Source organism: Equus caballus, chromosome 19 (genome assembly GCF_041296265.1).
Source record: "Equus caballus isolate H_3958 breed thoroughbred chromosome 19, TB-T2T, whole genome shotgun sequence".
NCBI classification, from domain to species: Eukaryota; Metazoa; Chordata; class Mammalia; order Perissodactyla; family Equidae; genus Equus; species Equus caballus.
The window spans coordinates 63,829,630-63,849,657 of NC_091702.1; the positions used below are offsets into that span (position 1 = coordinate 63,829,630).

At 40.1% G+C, this 20,028-nt stretch overlaps 1 long non-coding RNA gene across 1 annotated transcript in view; it reads left to right on the forward strand.

The window, feature by feature from the left end:
- The window catches only part of LOC138919008 (uncharacterized), a 48,537-nt gene extending 29,097 nt beyond the window's left edge, over positions 1 to 19,440 (forward strand). The window contains exons 3-5 of the long non-coding RNA XR_011428885.1: positions 17,309 to 17,404; positions 17,921 to 18,061; positions 18,977 to 19,440. This is a non-coding gene — a long non-coding RNA (uncharacterized lncRNA). The remainder of the gene's footprint in view (positions 1 to 17,308; positions 17,405 to 17,920; positions 18,062 to 18,976) is intronic.
- Positions 19,441 to 20,028: the final 588 nt, after the last annotated feature.

Genomic DNA, 20,028 nt, shown 5'->3' on the forward strand with positions numbered 1-20,028 from the left:
TAAGCTGCATGAAGTTGTCTTGAAGCTCACTGATGCTCTGTTCATTTTTTATTCCCTTTTTGTCTGTGTGTTTCATTTTAGATTGTTTCTATTACTATATCTTCAAGTTCAATATATTTTCTGTGATGTCTAATCTTCCAGTAATCAAATCTAGTGTATTTGTCATCTCAGACATTGTAATTTTCAGATCTAGAGGTTGACCTGGGACTTTTTTATGTCTTCTCTGTCCTTACTTCTCTTGTTGAACATATAGAATACAGTCATAATAACTGTTTAAATGCCTATCTGCTAATTCTAACATCTATGTGGGTTGTGGATTGGTTTTGATTGATTTTTCTCCTCATTATGAGTCATATTTCCCTGCTTCTTTGCATGTCTGGTAATTTTTGATGGGATGTCAGACATTTTGAATTTTACTTTGTTGACTGCTAAATATTTTGGTATTCTAAAAATACTCTTGAGCTTTGTCATAGGATGCAGTTAAGTTACCTGAGAAAGGTTTGATCATTGCAGGTCTTGCTTTTAAAATTTGTTAGGCAGAATCAGAGCTGTGTTTTACAGACCTAATTGCTTCTCACCATAGAAGCAAGAATCTTTAGGTGCTCTGTCTATGAATTATGACATTTTCCACTCTGGCTACTGGGAACACACTATTCCTGGTGTGAGTACTGAGAACTATTCTAGTTACTCTTTTTAAGTGGTTTTTTCCCCAAACCCAAATAATTTCCTCAAATGCAAGTGCTGGTCAGAACTCAGACCAATACTTGTGTGGGTCCCTCTGCAGTTCCGCAGAGTTCAAATATCTGAAAATACCTCCTACTTTCATTCTCAGGAAGCCAAGAATTTTCTTACCCCTGTCAAATACCTCAACCCTATATTGTTGCTAATCCCTTAAGGTGCTTCCAGCAGTGTGTACAGTAGTTAAAATCACAGAGTGTTCTAAGTAGGGGCTGTAATGACCTGTAAAGAAACGCTTGCGAAATTAGCACTTTACCCAACATTCCTTTCTAATCCCCTTACGAGGTGAGTGATGGCACATTCTACCTTGTCTTTTTATAAATAGGATGTTCAGGTGCTACTATTAAGTGTTCTAAGAAATAATGTAAGAGACTGAAGACCTTTGCTGCCATGGTAGTGGGTTTTGCTTTGGTGATGGATAGCCATAGAAATCTTCTCTGCGAGGCAACCTTTTGAACAGCCCTCTGTTCCACTGACCCTTCTCTCTTGCATCTTCACCTTCAATTAGGCCTGTCGATAGTATCTTCACTCTCAAAACAAAACCACAACTGCAAAAAACAAGAAACAAGTTGGGGGGAAATCCTCCTCCTTTCCTGAGTGGTTGGCCCATATCTCTCCTTCCCCTTGCCATCAAACTGTTTCAAATACTTGCAGCCTCTACTCCCTCCTTCCCTACTCACTCCTAACTCTCTGTAATCTGACTTTTGTCCTCTATTAATTGACTGCACTATAGTCTAGTCTGAAGCTAGACCATCAGAGGTCATTATCTGGTTGTGTAATAACAATCCAAGTCCTCTTTCACCTTGGCAACCCTGCAACATTTGACACAGCAGGTCATCCTTGTTTGAAAGTCTCTTTCTCTGCTGGCATTTATTGACACAACAGTCTATCAGTGTCCCTCCTCCATCAGCAACCCCATCTTCTCTGCTTTCTCAGGCTCCTTCTTCTGCCCCTAACCCCTAAATGTAGGTTTTTCCCAAGAACAAACCATTAGAGATTTTGCCTGTTCCTGCTTATATTCTTTCCCTCAACATTCTCATCCAATATCATGGCTTCAACTACGACTTCTAGAAATATGTCTCCTGACTCTATGTCCAGCCCTCCCGTCTCTGCTTAATTTAGGTCCAGCAATTCAATTCATATGGGAGACATCACCACCTAGATTTCCCCGTAAAACATCTCACACTATGTCAATGACTAAACTTAAGACTTTTCTTTCCAAATTAATTGCCTTCTGTGCTCTATAATTTATTTTATAACGTACTAAACTATCCTATCACCCAGGATCAAAGCCTCCTGATTCTCTTTGACTCTGGTGTCACCCTTGCCACCTCACAATCAGTGACCTCGTTCAGCTGATGGAACCTGCGTCTTCTATTTAAAACTGTCCTCTCCTCTGCGTTCGCACTGCCACTACCCTGCCCTCATTACTTCCATGTAGACTAGGGCAGTCCACTGTCCTTCTCTCTCTCTGTTTCTTCAAAGCATGGTCTCATTTACGGTGGTCTAATCTGGAAGGACAGCCCTCATGAAACACACCTCGGCACTCAAACGCCTTCAACTACCAAAACAGTCTGAGCTTCTTAGTGTATAAAATATCGCAGACCATCGTTTTAGCTTTATTTCCTAAAACGTCTCATCACACACCCAAGACTTAAAGCCAATTGAAACATTCTCTGTTCCCAAAAAAATCAGTGCTTTCCCACCTCAGAGCCCCAGTTGGTTTACACTGTTTGTTTTTACTGAAATGCCCTTCTCTGTGCTTTAATCCTATCCTTTCTTCAAAACTGGCTAAAATTCACCTTCTTAACTAAGCTTTCCTGTCATCTCCAAACCTAGAAGTATGTTATCGATACTCTTAATCCCATAATGCTTTATGTATCATTCTTTTTTTTTTTTTTTTTTTACTTTTTACTTTGTGTTGCAGCTATTTTTACATATCCTGTCTCCCTTAGTAGACTATAAACTTCTTAACGTTCAGGTTACCTTTGCTTTCTTCATGATGCCTACATGGTAAATGATAAAAGTAATCAATAAGCACATAATGCTCAATTAATCCATCAGTCCCCTCACCAAATTTCAATGCTTTATGAAGGGAAAAAAATATGAGTGAGATGGATTCCTTGCTCTCTAAAATAACCACAGTGTGAGGGAGTATGTAATCCATGCGGTGTGGCTGAAGAGAGGATCAGCGCTCTCAGGCAGTCTTACTCAGGGTGCGGTGGATCGAGAGGTCTTCTTCAAGTATTTGGTGCTTGAGATCGACTTGGAAGAAGAGGTGGGATTCTGTAAGCAAAGATGCAGAGAAGAGCATTCCAAGTTCAATGTGAGCAAAGACCTAGAGAGGTAGGAGAGTATGAGGTGTTCAGAGAATCCTGAGTACAACACTTTGACCAGAGAGAGTTCATGTGGGGGATACTGAGCGATAAAGCTGGAAAGGCAGGTTCAGGTTAGATTATGTAATCTCTGTCCCATTGGTGGGTGGGGCTGGTGGCAACTCCTGCGGCACAGTGAACACTGGGCCTCGCCAACATCAGAATTAGCAGGCACTTACCCGGCCACGAGGATTATGGGAGCTTCCCACTTCTCCACCGTTCTTACGGCAGTATGCTATCTTATGATAGTTGTTTCTAGATTTTCTTTGTTTCCAGTTTATCCATCCATTTATTTATTCAAACATTAAGAAACCTACTATATTTCAAACACTGTGCAGGACCCTAAGGATTCCAAGACGAAGATTCATGCTTCTAATCCCAGGAACTTCACATTCCAGTAAAAAGCCAGCCTTTAGTTTTTTCCTGACTAAAATGGTGACACAGATGACACAAAGTCTTATTCTGGGTACAATCTAAATATGTTTTGTGATTCATTTGTTTTGTTTTGTTTTGCTTTGGTTGTTTATTGGGCTTGTCAGTTAATATATATTATTTTATAGAAGGGAAGGGAGCTAGTCCTTTTTATTTTTATTTTTATTTTTAAAAAAGTACATTAAAAAAGACTTTCGCCCCATAGAAAGAGTAACACAGCTTTGTGATTCAGATATTTACTTACCATCTTCCCCATGAAGGAAAATACCAGAATGTTTTCCCCAGAGCTGTATTCTTCAATTTGTGGCTAGACTCAGGTCCTGAAATAGTCAGACTTTATTTAACCTAGAAATTCTAGCAGTTTTGGAGGCTGCAACACTGTTCTGAATTTTTTTTTCTGAACACAGTTACTGTAAATGAGAACTGAGATTTCCCCACACGCAACATCTAACCTAACCCATAAACTATGAAATAATGCTCCCAAATTATTTTTTTTATCCTGCTGGGGAAGAGGAAGAAGAACGGATAAGGGATTTTCTCTCTTGGATTCTTTGGGACCTCAGAAGCTTAAAACCTTAATTAGACTACTCTTGCGTGAAACTGCTGACACACCTATTTTGGTGCCATCAACTTCCTCTTTCCCTTCATAATTTCCTCTTTAGAAGTTATTTCCGATTAGTGTCAATACTCTCTTTTATATAATAGTTATACTTTTTTAAAGGCAGCAGATGAGCCTGCCCAAAGAGCTGACACAGCTATCAAGTGGAAAATCAACTGTAGCAACAATGTAGCAATGACAAGTTTCACATTTAACATCCTCATTCCCCCTAAAAGAACAAATGAGTATTTTCTGATGAGCAACCTCACTGGTTTTAGTGACCACAGAGAGGGAGATATTTAACAGGAGAAGTGTACAGAGGTCCAGGGAATGCCCATCTGGATCCTATTGGATTGTTCAGATGGCGCAAAGTAATTCTTTGGGAAATAGAGTCAGCAAGCAGCCTAGAATACTAATCATCAGGGCAATGTAAATTAAAACCACAATGATACATCACCTGACACCTCTTAGAATGGCTATTACCAAAAAGACAAGAAATAACAAGTGTTAACGAGTTTGTGAAGAAAAGAGAACACTCCAGCACTGTTGGTGAAAACGTAAATCAGCTCAACCACTATGGAAAACAGTATGGAGTCCTCAAAAAATTAAAAATAGAACTAACCTATGATTCAGCAATTCCACTTCTGAGTATTTATCTAAAGAAAACAAAAACACTAACTCAAAAAGATATCTGCACCTCCACGTTCTTTGCAGCATCATTTATAACAGCCAAGACCTAGAAGCAACCGAAGTGTCCATCGATGGAAGAATGGATAAAGAAAATGTGGTATATATACACAATGGAATATTATTTAGCCATAAAAAAGGAAATCCTGCCATTTGTGACAATATGGACGCACCTTGAGGCAATTATGCTAAGTGAAATAAGTCAGACAGAGAAATACATAGAACATATTGGGAGTTGCCAGAGGTGGGGGAGTGGGCAAAATGGGTGAAGGGAGACAAAAGGTACAAACTTTCAGTTATAAAATGAAGTCATGGGGATGTAATTACAGCAAAGTGACTATAGTTTATAATAGTGTATTATCTATCTGCAAGTTACTAAGAAAGTGAATCTTAAAAGTTCTCATGACCAGAAAAATAATTCATAACTAAGTATGGTAATGGATGTTAACTAGACATGTTGCAGTGATCATTTCAAAACATATAAATATATTGAATCCTTATGTTGTACACCTGAAACTAATATAATGTTATATGTCAATTATATCTCAATAAAATAAAAATTTTAAAAATAAACCTAGAACCTCTAGATTTATGAGAAAATGTCACATAAACCAGGGTATAAAATGGAGATGTAACATAGATTAAACACTCCCACTGTATGACACAATATTCCAATACCTCACTTAGAGATCTTGTCCACTTTGAACTAGAGAACGCGTGTTTGACGTTGAAAAGAAACCCTGAGAGCCACGCTCAGCATCCCAGATCTCTTGGTGCTTTGCCTGGGCCTCGCCATTACCTATACACCTGAAATCATGAGTAAAACTCGATCCTGGCGAATATCTCTGATCCTTGTGAGCCTATTTGACAATGATTCTTTGCTGTGGCTCACACTCCTAGGAAAGAAGAGTTCTATGCCTCTGTCATCCTTAGTGGAGAGAAGGAGAAGAAAGAAGCTTCTGTTGACAAGGAGGCAGTGGGGACAACTGAACTTTTAATAATCTTTTAATGCTGGTGGTTTTGAATGCCTAAAATCCCCAGACACGAAGAGACCCTGTACCCATCTGCCAACCCCTCTCCATAGGCCTTCACCACGGGCTCACAAGAAAGAATGAAGTCAGATCGGAGGAGCTGAGAAGGAATGTCCTGAGGCCCAAGTATAAGACACCCATTGGTGTTTGAAGGAAGAACAGAAAACTGAAGAGAAATCCTCCAGGCACCCTAGGTTTCATTAAGTATGAAGAAGTGGTCAACTGGTAGCTGGGATGGGGTAAAAAAGCTGAGAGAAACCCCCATGAGGTACAAGCCTGTGGGGCCTGCTGAAGTCTGAGAACAAAATAGGAGAACTGAAAGAAACCTTCCAGGAACTCTAGTCCTTACCCTGAGTACAACACAGCAGCAGTCTATTGCTGAAGGAAGGGCAGATCAGCTGAGAGAGATCCCCTCTGAGGTGCAGATATGTGGGGTCTGATCAAGTCTGATGCCGGGGCTGAAGAACTGAGAAAAACACTATGGTCACTCAGACTGGGCCTCACACGGGATACCAAGCAGCAGCCACCTGTGTTGGAAGAAAGCAATGTAACTAAGAGAAACTCCTTGACATGCAGGCATGTGGGACCTGCTAAGTGCTAAGGACAAGGAAAGATCCAGGCATTTAGACCCCAACCTTCTACAGGGAAGATTCTTACACTGTCTTCAAATAATTTGAAGCCATTGGTGAATTGAATCTAACTAAAGCAGTCACTAAATCCAAACCTAGTTCAACTACAGACTAGATTAACTCAGTCCCCTAGTGGCTGACAAAAGAAGAGATGTGACTTTTATGGACAAAAAATATTGTTTATTTAAAGATCTATTGTTCTTTACACTCAGAGTCTAAAATTCAGTAAAAAAAATTACGAGACATGCAACGAAGAAGGTTATGTAACCCATTCCTAGGAGAGTGTTATGGATTAAATTGTGTTCCCCCAAAATTTAAATGTTGAAGCCCTAACCTCCAATGTGATTGTACTTGGAGATAAAGCCTTTAAGGAGATAATTAAAGTTGAATAAAGTCATAATGCTGGGGCCCTAATCTGATAAGATTCGTATCCTTATAAGAAAAAGATGAGGCACCAGAGACCTTAGTCTCTCTTGGGACACACACAGAGGACAGGCCATGTGAAGACACAGAAAGAAGGTGGACCATCCACAATGCAGGAAGAGAGGACTTAGCAGATGCAACCCTGCTAACACCTTGAACTTGGACTTCCAGCCTCCAGAAGTGAGAGACAATATGCGTCTGCTGTTTAAGACACTCAGTTGGTAGCTTGTTATAGCAGCTGAGCTGACTAAAACAAAGAGGAAACACTCAATAAAATCAGATCCAGATTTAGCTCAGAGGTTAGAATTATTCGATAGAGGTTTTTAAATAACTATAATGAATATGTTAAAAGTTCTAATGAAAAAGATGAACAATATGAATGTATGGTTGGGGAATTTCAGCAGACAGATGGAAACTATATAAAAAGCTAATGCAAAATGCTAGAAATAAAAAATAAAATTATAAAAATAAAGACACTTTTCAACGGATTTATCAGCAGACTAGACATACCAGAAGAAAAAAATCACTACGCTTAAAGTAATTATCAAAACTGGATCACAGAGAGAAAAAAAATGGAACACAGCATTCAAGAATTGTGTGACAATAGCAAATGCTCTAATGTGGAAGTAAGCAGAGTCTTGGAAGAAGGAGGAATAGCAAAGACAGAAAAATATTTAGAGAGAAAATGGCCACGAATTTTTCAAAATTGATGAAAGATATCAACCATCAGATTCAAGAAGCTCAGAAGACTCAAATGGATTAAATAAAATAAAACCACACATTACTACATCATAGTCAAACTACTGAAAAACAAAGATAAGCAGAAAATCTTGAAAGCATCAAGAGAAAAAAGACACATTATATAAAAAGGAGCAATGATAAGAATAATGACTGACTCATCCAAAATAATGGAATCCGGAAGATAATAGAACATTTTTTAAGTGCTGCAGGAAAAAAAGCACTGTTAATGTAGCATTCTATCAGAAAAACTATTCATCAAAAATGAAGGTGAAATTAAGACATGTTCTAACACAAAAAAATTGAAAGAATGAATCCCAAGCTCACCTGAATTACACGAAATGCTAAAACAAGTTTCTTAGGCTGAGGGACAGTGATACCAGAGAGAAATCCAGTTCAGCAAGAAGGAATGAGAAACACTGAAAAGGGCAAATATGTTGGAAAATATACAAAACCTTTTTAAAAATTATTCATACAAATACGTTTAAATCTCTAAAAGACTATAGATTGTTAAAGATAAAACAATAACACTCTATTGTATAGTTTATCATCTATGTTGAAATAAACTATATGACAACAAAAGCAAAAAGGGCAGGGGTGGAAATTGTAAGGTGTTTACAAAGTTCGTGAAGTAAAAGAACATTTTTTGAAAGGTGGCAGTAGTAAATTAAAGGTATATATTGTAATCTTTAAAACAATCACTAAAAATTAATATAAGGTAGCATAACTAAAAAAATAGCAGAGATCAAATGGAATACTAAAGATATTCAGTTTAGGAAAAGAGACAGAAAAGAAAGAAGAGAAGAAAATGGAGCGTAAAAGGAAGATAGAAAATAAGCAACAAGATGGTAAAGTTAAGCCCAACATATTAATAATAACAATCACAGTAAATAAACTTAAAACCCTAATTAAAAAGCAAGGATGTCAGAATGGGCAAAAATACAAAACAGAAATATATTCTGTTGAAAAGAAGTATACTTTAAAAACAAAGAGACAAGTTGAAAAGGATGGAAAAGATATAACACACAAACACTAAACATAAGAAATTTGTTGTGGCTATATTAATGGACAAAGTAGACTTCAGGATAGAATATGACTAGACATGAAGAGTAATATTCCATAAAAATAAATTGACCAATTCATTAGGAAAACATAAAAATATGTATGGATTTAAGAAAAAATCAGCTAAATATGTGAAGCAAAAATTGACAAAACTAAAGGGAGAAATAGACAAATCTGAATCATAATTGGAGACTTTAATATCCCTAGGGTAATTTTCGCTGTGTCAACTTAGCTAACCTAGAACTGTTTCCCAGAATTCCCTTTCTGTATGCTTTCAATCCGGCATTGGCCAGAGGAGAAATTTGAGTAAAATTAAAGAGCAAAAGTGAAGGAACAGCCATCATCCTCTGAAGGTTGATATAGAGCACCAAGTGCTGTTACAGCTCACACAAGTTGCCACTGATCTCTTGGCTCATCTTGTGTGCACAGACTAGCAGCAGATCCTACAGCATCTCAAGCTCCTATTAGATCTCCTATTTTAGCTTCTTTGAGTCCTGGACAATGCTCATGTGCACCTCTGTATTGAAGGATGACAGCTCCGTCTGCAGGTCCCTCACTTTGTCAAGATTGAGAAAATAAAGACGGACCCATGTTCCAGTTTATCCTCATGGGGTTCAGTTTGTCCTCATAAGTCTCAATTTGTCCTTACTCTTCTCTGCTTCACATCCAGTTGTCATTCCTCACCATTAGCCCTGCTGATCCATAGACTTCAGACCTACCCCCAGAAAGAGAGGCAACAACATTCCATAGACTTCTTCACCAGCTCTTAAAATTTCATAAGGTCTTAACACTGTTCTGAAAAATAAAGTCTCCTTTCTAAAAATTGTGTAAGGTCTGATTCCCTTATTCCATATCTCTTGCACTGTTTCTACTTTCCTAATTGAATCCTAATTGATATAACCTATCTCTCAATAATTGAAAGAACAAGTAAACAAAAAATCAGCAAAGGTTTTAGAGAATTTAAAGGACACTATCAACCGCCCTTGTGTAATTGACATTGAAAGAATACTTTACTTAGCAAAAACAGAATACATATGCTTCTCAAGTGCACATGAAACATTCACTAAGCTAATGAACATCGATGCAAAAGTCCTCAACAAAGCACTAGTAAATCAAATACAATATATTAAAAGGATCATGCACCGTGATCAAGTGGGGTTTATTCTAGGAATGCAAGGATGGTTCAACAGCCACAAATCAATCAAAACGACACACTACATTAATAAAATTAAGAATAAAAATCACAGGATCATCTCAGTAGATGCAGAGGAAGCATTCAACAAGATTCAGCATCCACTTATGATAAAAATTCTGAATAAAATAGGTACAGAAGGAAAGGACCTCAATATAATAAAGGCCATATGTGACAAACCCGCAGCTACATTACACACAATGGTGAAAAACTGAAAGCTATCCCTTTAAGAACAGGAACACACAAGGATGCTCACTGTCACCACTCTTACTTAACATAGTGTTGGAAGTCCTAGTCAGAGCAATGAGGCAAGAAAAAGAAAGAAAAGGGCTCCAAATTGGAAAGGAAGAAGTGAAAATGTTCCTCTTTGCAGACGACATGATTTTATATATAGAAAACCCTAAAGAATCCACTTAAAAAGTATTAGAAATAATAAATAAATACAGTAAAGTTGCAGGGTACAAAACCAACATACAAAAATCAGTCACATTTCTATATATTAACAACGAAGCAACAGAAAGATTTCCTTTAGTGTTTCTTATTTTACTCATCCTTTACTTAGAAGCATGTTATTAATTTTCAAGTAGTTTTAGATTTTTAAAGATTCTTATTATTATTGATTTCTAATTTAACACTGATGTGGGCATAGAAAATACTCTGTTAGATTTTAATCTCTTCATATTTATTGACTTGTTTTATTGCGCAGTATATGGTAAAGTGATTTAGTTTCATTCTTTTGCCTGTGGCTGTTGAGTTTTCCCAACACCATTTGTTGAATAGACTTTCCTTTCTCCCTTGTATGTTCTTGGCTCCTTTGTCAAATATTAGCTGTCCATAAATGTTTGGATTTATTTCTGTCAGTTCTGTTCCATTGATCTGTGTGTCTGTTTTGTTGCCAGTACTATGCTGTTTTGATTACTATGGCTTTGTAGTATACTTTGAAATCAGGGAGTGTGATGCCTCCAGCTTTGTTCTTTTTCTCAGGATTGCTTTGGCTATTCAGGTCTTTTGTTGTTGCATATAAATTTTAGGATTCTCTGCTCTATTTCTGTGAAAAATGTTGTTGAAACTTTGATAAGGATCGCATTGAATCTATAGATTGCTTTAGGTAATATGGATGTTTTAACTATGTTAATTCTTCCAATCCATGAGCATGGAATATCTTTCGATTTCTTTGTGTCTTCTTCAATTTATTTTGACAATGTCTTGTAGTTTTCAGTGTGTAGGTCTTTCACCTCCTTGGTTAAATTTATTCCTAAGTATTTTATTCTTTTTGTTGCAATTATAAATGGGATTGTATTCTTGAAATACTGCCCAGGTATTTGGTCAAACATTATTCTGGGTGTTTCTGTGAGGGTGATTTTGGACGAGATTAACATTTAAATTGGTGGACTGAGTAAGGCAGATTGCTCTCCATAATGTAGGCAGGCCTCATCCAAAGCTGAAGGCCTGAATAGAGCAAGAGGCTGACCCTCCCCTGAATGAGGGAATTCTCCCTGATGGCCTTCAAGTTGAAACATCAGCTCTTCTAGCCTGTTGATCTTCGAACTGGGACATCCTCTCTGCCTGGTTCTATAGCAACTTCTGGCCTTTGGACTCAAAATGGAACATTAGTTCTGGCAAACTAATTTGAAGATAATAATCACATGAGCCAATTCCTTATAATAAATCTCTTTTTATATATCCTATTTCTCTAAAGAACACTGACTAACACGCTCACAAAGGGGAAAATGCCTAAGCTTGGTCCATGGATGGGTCAGCTCAGCTTGTGGGTGTAAGCCAAAGTAGACAGTGATTGAATTACATCCCTATTCTAAGATGTCCCTGAAAGAGAGTAGTAAGAGGAAATCCTACCGTTAGAGCTTTGAATGGGACATATGGTCATCTGCTTGAGGTGGAAAAGGAGTGGTTACTGGGGAATGGCTTAGCATAGCCAATCAAGGTCCTGGAAGGAGAAAGATTGAAAGATTGGAGTCAGGGAAAATTGTAATATGAGCATGTGGATGGACATATGTAAGCAGATTCAAAGTCTGAAGTTTTCGTATTGCATATGGTGCCCAAAGAGAATCTATGAAGCAAAGGCCCTAAACACACAGGTAGACAGAATTATTCAACCAGTTGACATCAGTCAGCTTCTGAATTGGCCACCCCATGCAATGGGCACATGAACAAAGTAGCCGTGGTGGCAGAAATGGAGGATGTGCCTGGGCTGAAAATCATGGGCGCTCACTTACCAAAGCTGAGCTAGCTACTGTTACTTCCAAATCTCCCACCTGCCAACAACAGAGATCAACCCCAAATTCCTGTTACAGCACTCCAACAAGACTGTCTGTGGTGGCTCACCTTCAATGTGGCCACCATCGATTCATCCTTCCCTGCTTGCACCTGCCATTCCTCTATCAAGAGGTGGACTCTATTCCTCCTTTCCCTTGAATCAAGGCTGAGCCCCTGTGACTTGCTTGACCAATGGAAATATAGACACGCTGGGACTTCCAAAGCTGGGTTGTAAGAAGCCTTGCAACTGCCACCTGGACCTCTTGGAATGCTCCTGGAACTCTTATTTGAGAGAATCTAGCTGCCAAATAAGAAGTCAGACTTCTACCTTGAGACCACCATGCTGTGAGAAGACTATGCCATCTACAGAGGCCTTGAAAGATGAGACTTTAAGTACAGAGAGAGAGAGAAGCCAAAGTACACTAGACACCAGACACGTGTGGGAGAAACCACCTTCGAAGGAAATCCTCTAGCCTCAGATGTCCCAGCTGATGCCATGGAGATCAGAGCCCCACTAGCCAGCTGAGTCCTTCCTGAATTCCTAAACCAAGAAGCCACGGGAAAAATGGCATTGTTATTTTAAGCCGCTAAGTTATGGGGTGGTTTATTACACAACAATAAAGACCAACTGGAGGTTGGTGGCAAGTTGACTGCATTAGATCCCTTCCACCTTGAAAAAGGCAACAATGCATTTGACAGCAATATGCAAATATTCCAGGCAGGGGTTAGCCTCTCTTAGTTGCAGGCCTACAGGCTTAGAGAGTATTTGACCCACTGTCCCAGCATCCCATATAACACCACCACCTCATATCAAAGGAACAACAGCAAAGGAGGTATAGGAGTTAGCACGTAAGTGTGGAATCTACTAGTCATATCATGTACTGTACCAAGCAGAATCAGCTAAAATGCCAGACCAGAGGCAATACCTTGCAAGGATAGGAATGTCATCCATCAGGATGTAGTACTTTAAATTATTGACCTTTATATGGTTCCTAATAGGTCCCTAATAGAATACCTGGGTCCAGGAACTGAGAAGTGGAGGCAGAAGTGGCCCCACTTACCATCACTCCTGGTGACCTACTTGGGGAGTTTCCCCAAGTTGTTGAAGCTTCCCTTTGTTGAAACTCAGTACTCTGCAGGTTTCGAGGTCTCACTTCCCAAAGGGGGAACACGTCGCCAGTGGACATAGAAAAAGTCCCACTAATCGAAACAGTGCCTCTGCCTTTTGAGCCCTTCAGCTTCTCATCCCAAGACATCAGCAGACAATAAGAGGAGTCACTTGATGTCAAGTGACTTTGGGTGAGGTGGCTCTCTTCAGCGTTCCTGAAGAGGACTGGTAGCTCTGAGCTGAATGTTGACAGCATTCCCAGCAGCTAGAGAAATAAGGTTTGTTGTCTTGTGGGAGAAACTGGGCAATGCATCACACTAGTTTCCATTCATTTCACACTATATTTGGAGAGGGTACTAGGGAGGACCTTGAATTTCATATGTAGTCACCTGTACTTGACCTCAGTAAAATTCCTGGTGGTTGTAAAAGTAAGCCAAGAAGTCTTATTTGAGCCTTCATTGTAGAGATTGAGAACATTAGTGAAAAACAGAGATTTCCAACTGACCAATGGAACAGAGTAAAGGGTCCAGAGACAGGCTCAGACATATAAAATCAACTGATGATTGACAAAGGTGACACTGTACTTTAGTAGAGGAAGGAGAGTCATTTTAATAAATGGCACTGAGTTCTTTGGATTTCCATGTGAAAAGTAATGTATTTTGATCCCTTCCTCACAGCCATACTAAAACATTAACTACAGACAGATTGCAGATCTAACTGGAAAGGACAAACTTTCAGAGGAAAACAAGTCACTCCACAGTCACCAGCCACAGAGATCCCGCTCTCACGCAATCACCTTCACCATGCCCCTCCTGCTCCTTCTTCCTCAGCTGAGGAACATTGGAGAAAACTGATGCTATCAGAAGGGAAGACTCATATCTTCTGTCCAACAATAAACCTACCTGAACTTATGCCCATATACTCTATTTTCCCTCTTATTAAAGTAGAAGCTCTACCTCTGTCCAAATTAAAAACAAACAAGCAAGTACCATTAAACACAAAAACTCCACTCTTATTCTGGGTCCTCTCTCTGTGCCTCAGTTTCCTCTTCTGCAAGAAAAGTACGGCTAATAACAGCTCCTACATCTTTGGGTTATGACGAATATTAAATTAGTGATGCTTGAGAATGCTTAAAATATTGCCTAGCTCATGGCAAGCACTCACTGTTAGTTACTACTCTATCCAGCACGATATCTTGAGGAAGTTGACTATATTTGTGGTCTCCACTTCCTCACCTCTCATTCACTCTTCAAATCAAAAATCAGCTGACACAGCAACCACACAAAAACCTCTCTAAAGTCTTCCCGTTGCCTGTGGGTAACAATTTTCATCCTTTACCATACACTGTACAAAGTGCTATGTGCTCAGGCCCCTAGTCATCTCATATTTTCTCTTAATTTTTCCATTTTGTTCAATCGCTATACCTCTGAAAAAACGACCTTTTCTCCCTCCCTCCGACATTTCAAGGTCATTCCTGCCTTTGTGATTATTGTTTTATTTCTATTTGCCTCCTTGCACAAGCCACCGTGAAGGTAGGGATGGTATCTGTTTTTTCACCAATGAATCCCCAACACCCAGAATAATGTCTGGTATATACTAAGCACTCAAAAACAATTTGTGTGGACATCAAGAATTAGTTAATGACTAGCCCATTCTGATATGGCTTCTTTCCACGTCACGCCAATGAAGCTGCTCCATGTTTCCAAATCCAGTGGACACATCTCTCCACACGTTATTCTGTTTCCGCATTAGTCCACAATTCAGTCCATGAAACTCTCCTCTTCGGGCTTCTGTGAAACCCCTCTTTCCCAATTTTTCTCCAATCCCACGGTGTTTTCTCCTGTTAGGTATTCTTTGCATGTTCCTCGTCCTCTCAGGATGTCTGAATGTTGAGCACTCCAGGGCTGGGTCCTGGGAATTCTGTCTCTCTAGGTGAACCATAGGACCTACACCAAACCTGACATGTTGCTTCAGGATGGAAATTGCAGTGAACAAATCAATTAGAGGGTGGGGAAGAATTCTGGCTCTTTCCATCCCAGGTGGAATTCCTGGTTAGACACATGAATCTTCAGAGTAGGTGAGATGATTCCTGCATGTGAAAGATGGAATCCAGGGGCATCCCAGATCACTTTATGGTCTTGCCTTTGGGGCTTTGCAATGTTCTCAGCCTCTGGTTGTCTGCCTTCCTAACCCAAAGATTGCTTCTTTTCTCTGCCCAGGCTTGCTGCCTGCTCTTCCTCTGATTTGTCATTCGCCCACTCCCAGTGCCTTTGTTCTCACACCACACCCTCTCTGTACCTCCTATTTGTAACGTCTATCACGTGCTCTCCACAGGCACAAACAGGCAGGGTAGGACAGCAAGGCAATCATGCATACAACGAGGAAGAACAATTAACATCTGTCCATTTTATCACATGCCCACAAATCACCTCCCTGAGTAGATTTAACTCAACACACTTTGTCATTCAGCTGCCATTTCTGCATACTCCCCTCCAGTAGCCACTGTACCCCTCCTGCAGACGTTAGCCAAAGACATCAGACTTGCCACAGAGGCATGCCATCTCAGAAATCAAAAGGAAGCCTCAACAGAAACAAACAAGGTATAGTACAACCACTCCTCACATTCTCTTTCTGGCCCATTCAAACATTACTTAATCTGTATAAATCAAGGCCTTGTTTTGAAAAGGGCACCCCCTTTAAACACAGTAAAGGAACTAAAGACCATTCCTCCAGACAAAAATATTTGACTAGATGTTTACAGGCAGAGAGTTCTGCGGCTTTAAGTCTCCCAAACCTTCTCACTTGGTAATAGATGTATTTTTCCCTTTGTCTGATACCATCCCTTTATCAGTACAGTCCACAAATGAAGAGGGCGGGCAGAAGACTCTCGGGGAGTTGATCTAGTTACTCTTGGTCCAAGTTCTTACCTGGGCAGAGGTATCTCTCATAACTAGGAAGCTGATCCCTGGCGAGGAAAGATAAGTCTTCACCAAGAGAATCTGCCAACACTCTTACGATTTACAATTCTAGAAGATAATGGGTGGCAAAAACAAATTATGACCTAAACTATCTTCTTTCTACATCATTCCTATTCATCATGTGTTCCAACTTATTCTGAACTACCTCCACAGAAAGAAATGCTAAATTATTTGCAAGCTCTGGCTGTGCCTAGCTGACCTCCTGGAATCAAGGCTGTAGCTCAGGAAACGGACTTGTTTATTTCCTTCCTCCTACCCTCAGCACACGGAAGGATTGCTTTATGGTTTATTTTCCAGAGGGATAATGCAGGGTCAGGTTGTGGCAGGTTCCCAAGAGAAAACCAAAGTCCATAATACACAGGAGATAAGCCATATAACCCCTCAGGAACAAATAAAAAGACAAGTGGCAATAGACCACAGATTTAAACAAATTTGTGAAGGATGGAAACTGGGTGAAGGAGGGTGACTGGCTTCACTCAACAGAGGAAGGTTAACTTTAAACACCTGCAGTGAGCCGGCCAAAGAGAAGCGGGCTCAGCGCTCCTCACGCCGGAACTGCCCCCACCCCACCCCACCCCCAGCAAGTCTGTAAGCTCCTCCTTGAGCGCAGGATGGAATCTGTCTTCATTCAGGTTTTAATCCCAGAACCTAATAAAATCCTGATAACAGGAGCTCAAAGAGTATTTGTGAGTCAAAAGAGTGAATATATTAATTTGCTAATGTGTCTACTGGTAGGCCTATTAACTTAATTCAGCCTGCAAAATCACGTTCTATGTTCAAGAGTTTCCTTAGGGAGCTAGCCTAACACTACAGCGTTATTTAGACAGAATTCATAAAGCAGACCAGCAGTGGACAGTGAAGGCACAGTGCCGGCGTAGTACAACTGTGTGGTGGTCTTCTATTGTGCTGTAACCAATTATCATAAACTTAGTGGCAGAAAACAACACGAATTTATTATCTTACACTTCTGGAGGTCAGAAGTCCAAACTGAGTCTCACTGGGTTAGAATCAAGATATCAACAGGGCTGCATTCCTTTCTACAGGCTCTCGGGAAGAATCCATTTCCTTGCCTTTTCCAGCTTCTAGAGGCCCCCCACATTCCCTGGCTCACACCCCATCTTCAAAGCCGGCAGCAGTGGGTGAGTCTTCTCACACTGCATCTACCTGACCCTTGTTCTATCATCACCTCTCTCTGATCCAGCTATGAAAGATCCTCAGCTTTTAAAGACACTTGCGATTAAACTGGACCTACCCAGACAATCCAGGATAATCTCCTCATGTTCAAGATCCTTACCTTAACCACATCTGTAAAGCCCTTTTCATAAGTGAAGTAATGTAATCACAGTTTCCAGATTAGGACTGGACGTATTTGGGGACCTCTCATTTCGACCACACAAATGTCCCCCAGTCAAGTACCATTGGGCTGTATCAGGCAAATGTCCTCATCACCTCTTAGAAGGGTCTTGTTCCCCTGCAGCAAGCTCAGTGTCGGTCATGCTCAGCTTGGGAGGGAAATCAGAAGATAGCACCTCAGGGCAAGCCCCCAAATGCCCCCTGTCCTAACAAGGCTTGCTCTGGCCTTAGTTATGTCTCCCACAGGGGTCACCTGACTGCTTGCATCCAGGTGTGTAGGCTGACTCATTTTTCTTTTTCAGAGAGACAAAGATACTAACCATGCTGAACCGCGCATCTACTAAAATATGCTGAAGACTGAAAAAGAAAAAATGTAAATGAGCCCCTAGAAGAAATCCTTTCAGTTCTTTTTTCATCAGAATGGTACCTTTCCACGGCTAAAGGTCAGTTATCAAGCTAGTTTTCATTATAAGGTTTCCTTTTCAATCTGGTGATAGCTGTTTTACTCACTTCTGCACTTTACTTTGCTTTTCTCCCGCCCTTTGGAATGGGCTAATGGCCTTTCTCTTCTGTCTTCCATGGTTATTGGAAAGACTTTCTCCCAATCCGAGCGTTCCTGGGGTTGAATTCCTCTTCCCACACACCCTGGTCTCCTGGGTCTCCCTGGGCGTCTGTATTTCACAGCACCTGCTCCCGGGGACAGTGTTCAGACAAGCGCTGCTGGCCACTGATTGTCACTGCGCCAACACGGTGAGGCCAGCAGTCGAGAGAGATGGCCCAAGACGCTTGTCAGCATGAACCTCTGAAGAAAAGACACCTGAGTGTCTGCAAAAGGCTAAAGACTTAACTTGAGATTTGATTGTTGATTATAAACTAAGAGGTTCTTTTTCTGACTCTTCGAGGTTTGAATTTGAGAGGAATGAAAGAGCTCACATTAGATTTCTCCAGAATACATCACTCATATCCAAGTTGTGCTGCAGCTCAACTTTCTGCAAAACAGACCCTTCAGTAACCAAAAACGGTTAAACTGATGTTTCCAGGGGGCAGGGGGATGTGTGAGTCAAGGATAAAACATAAATCACTATACTTGTTATACTAATTTCCACATATAATCAGGATTATGAAATGCTGCCAGAGGAAATTTCCATTTCCCAGCACTTGGGAAACATTTGAAATATGGGACAAATCCTCCTCCCAGGAAGTTTTATTAAGGTGTTGAATTAAAATTCCAAATTATCACAGAAATCAGATATGAAGTGACACTCTGTATGCAGATGCTAAAACCTCCTAGCTAACCTTGGTTCATAAACCTTTTCTCCTTTGCTACACCCAGAGATTCATTCTTCCTTTCCCCACAGACACTCAAGACCTGCGTGCTCCTGTGTTCAGCCTCCCAGATTTCCTGGGACATCACGCAAATTGTCTCTTCAATCGCCTTTCACGCGTGTGTTAACCGCGTCTTCACCGGGTTGCTGGCCCACTCTTTCTGTAGGACACCCTCTTGCATAGCACACTCCTCCTATAAAACGTGGACTTCTATAATAATGTGGACTTCTCCTATAAAACGTGGACTTCTATAATAACGAGGACTTCTCCTATAAAACGTGGACTTCTATAATAACATGGACTTCTCCCATGTTTGTGTCAGTGATTTCCTTTCCCTCTTATCTCAAGCCTTCTTCTTTTTCTATCACATTTTCTATCACATTCTATCTCAATCTCCTTTTTCTATCACATTTCCTACATTCGTGCCTGTGAGTTTATGCAGCTATTGATGTTGTCATACAGTCCATAACAATAAATACAAAATCCATACTGAGAAGTCTAATGCTTCACTACTGTAAATGCTGTTCAGAAGGATGAGCACATGGAAGGCTAGTCCCTTCACTTCTGAGCAACAACGAGGGCATCTCTAGGGTCGATTAGAATCCTCTCTTATTCGTGACTGGCTCGCAATCAGAGGACAATATTTCAGAGAGTGAATACAGCAGTGCCCTTACAAGTCTACTGAAATAGGATCTAAAAAGCTGTAAAACTTATCACAAATATTGCCACCTTTTTTATCCATTCAGGAATTCCTGTTTTGAAGCCTTTAGCATTAGTCATGAAGCCAAAACAAATTTTAAAATAAGAGCAAATTGTAAAAAAAAAAAGGAAATTTTTCCCTACTGTACCATTTCTAGGAAATAAGTGGTTGATAACCTACAGTACATATCACTGTGCCCAGCACATCGAGAGCTCTCAGTCAATGACTCTTGAATGGACGGATGGATTAATGAATTCACAATGGGAAGAAAGTGATGAGACTTATTTCCATAGACTGCACCTGAAAGTTCATCCATTACTTCAAAGGCAGAATGGATATGCTGTTTCCTGAATGAGCACCCAGTATTTTGAAAAGAAGCAGATG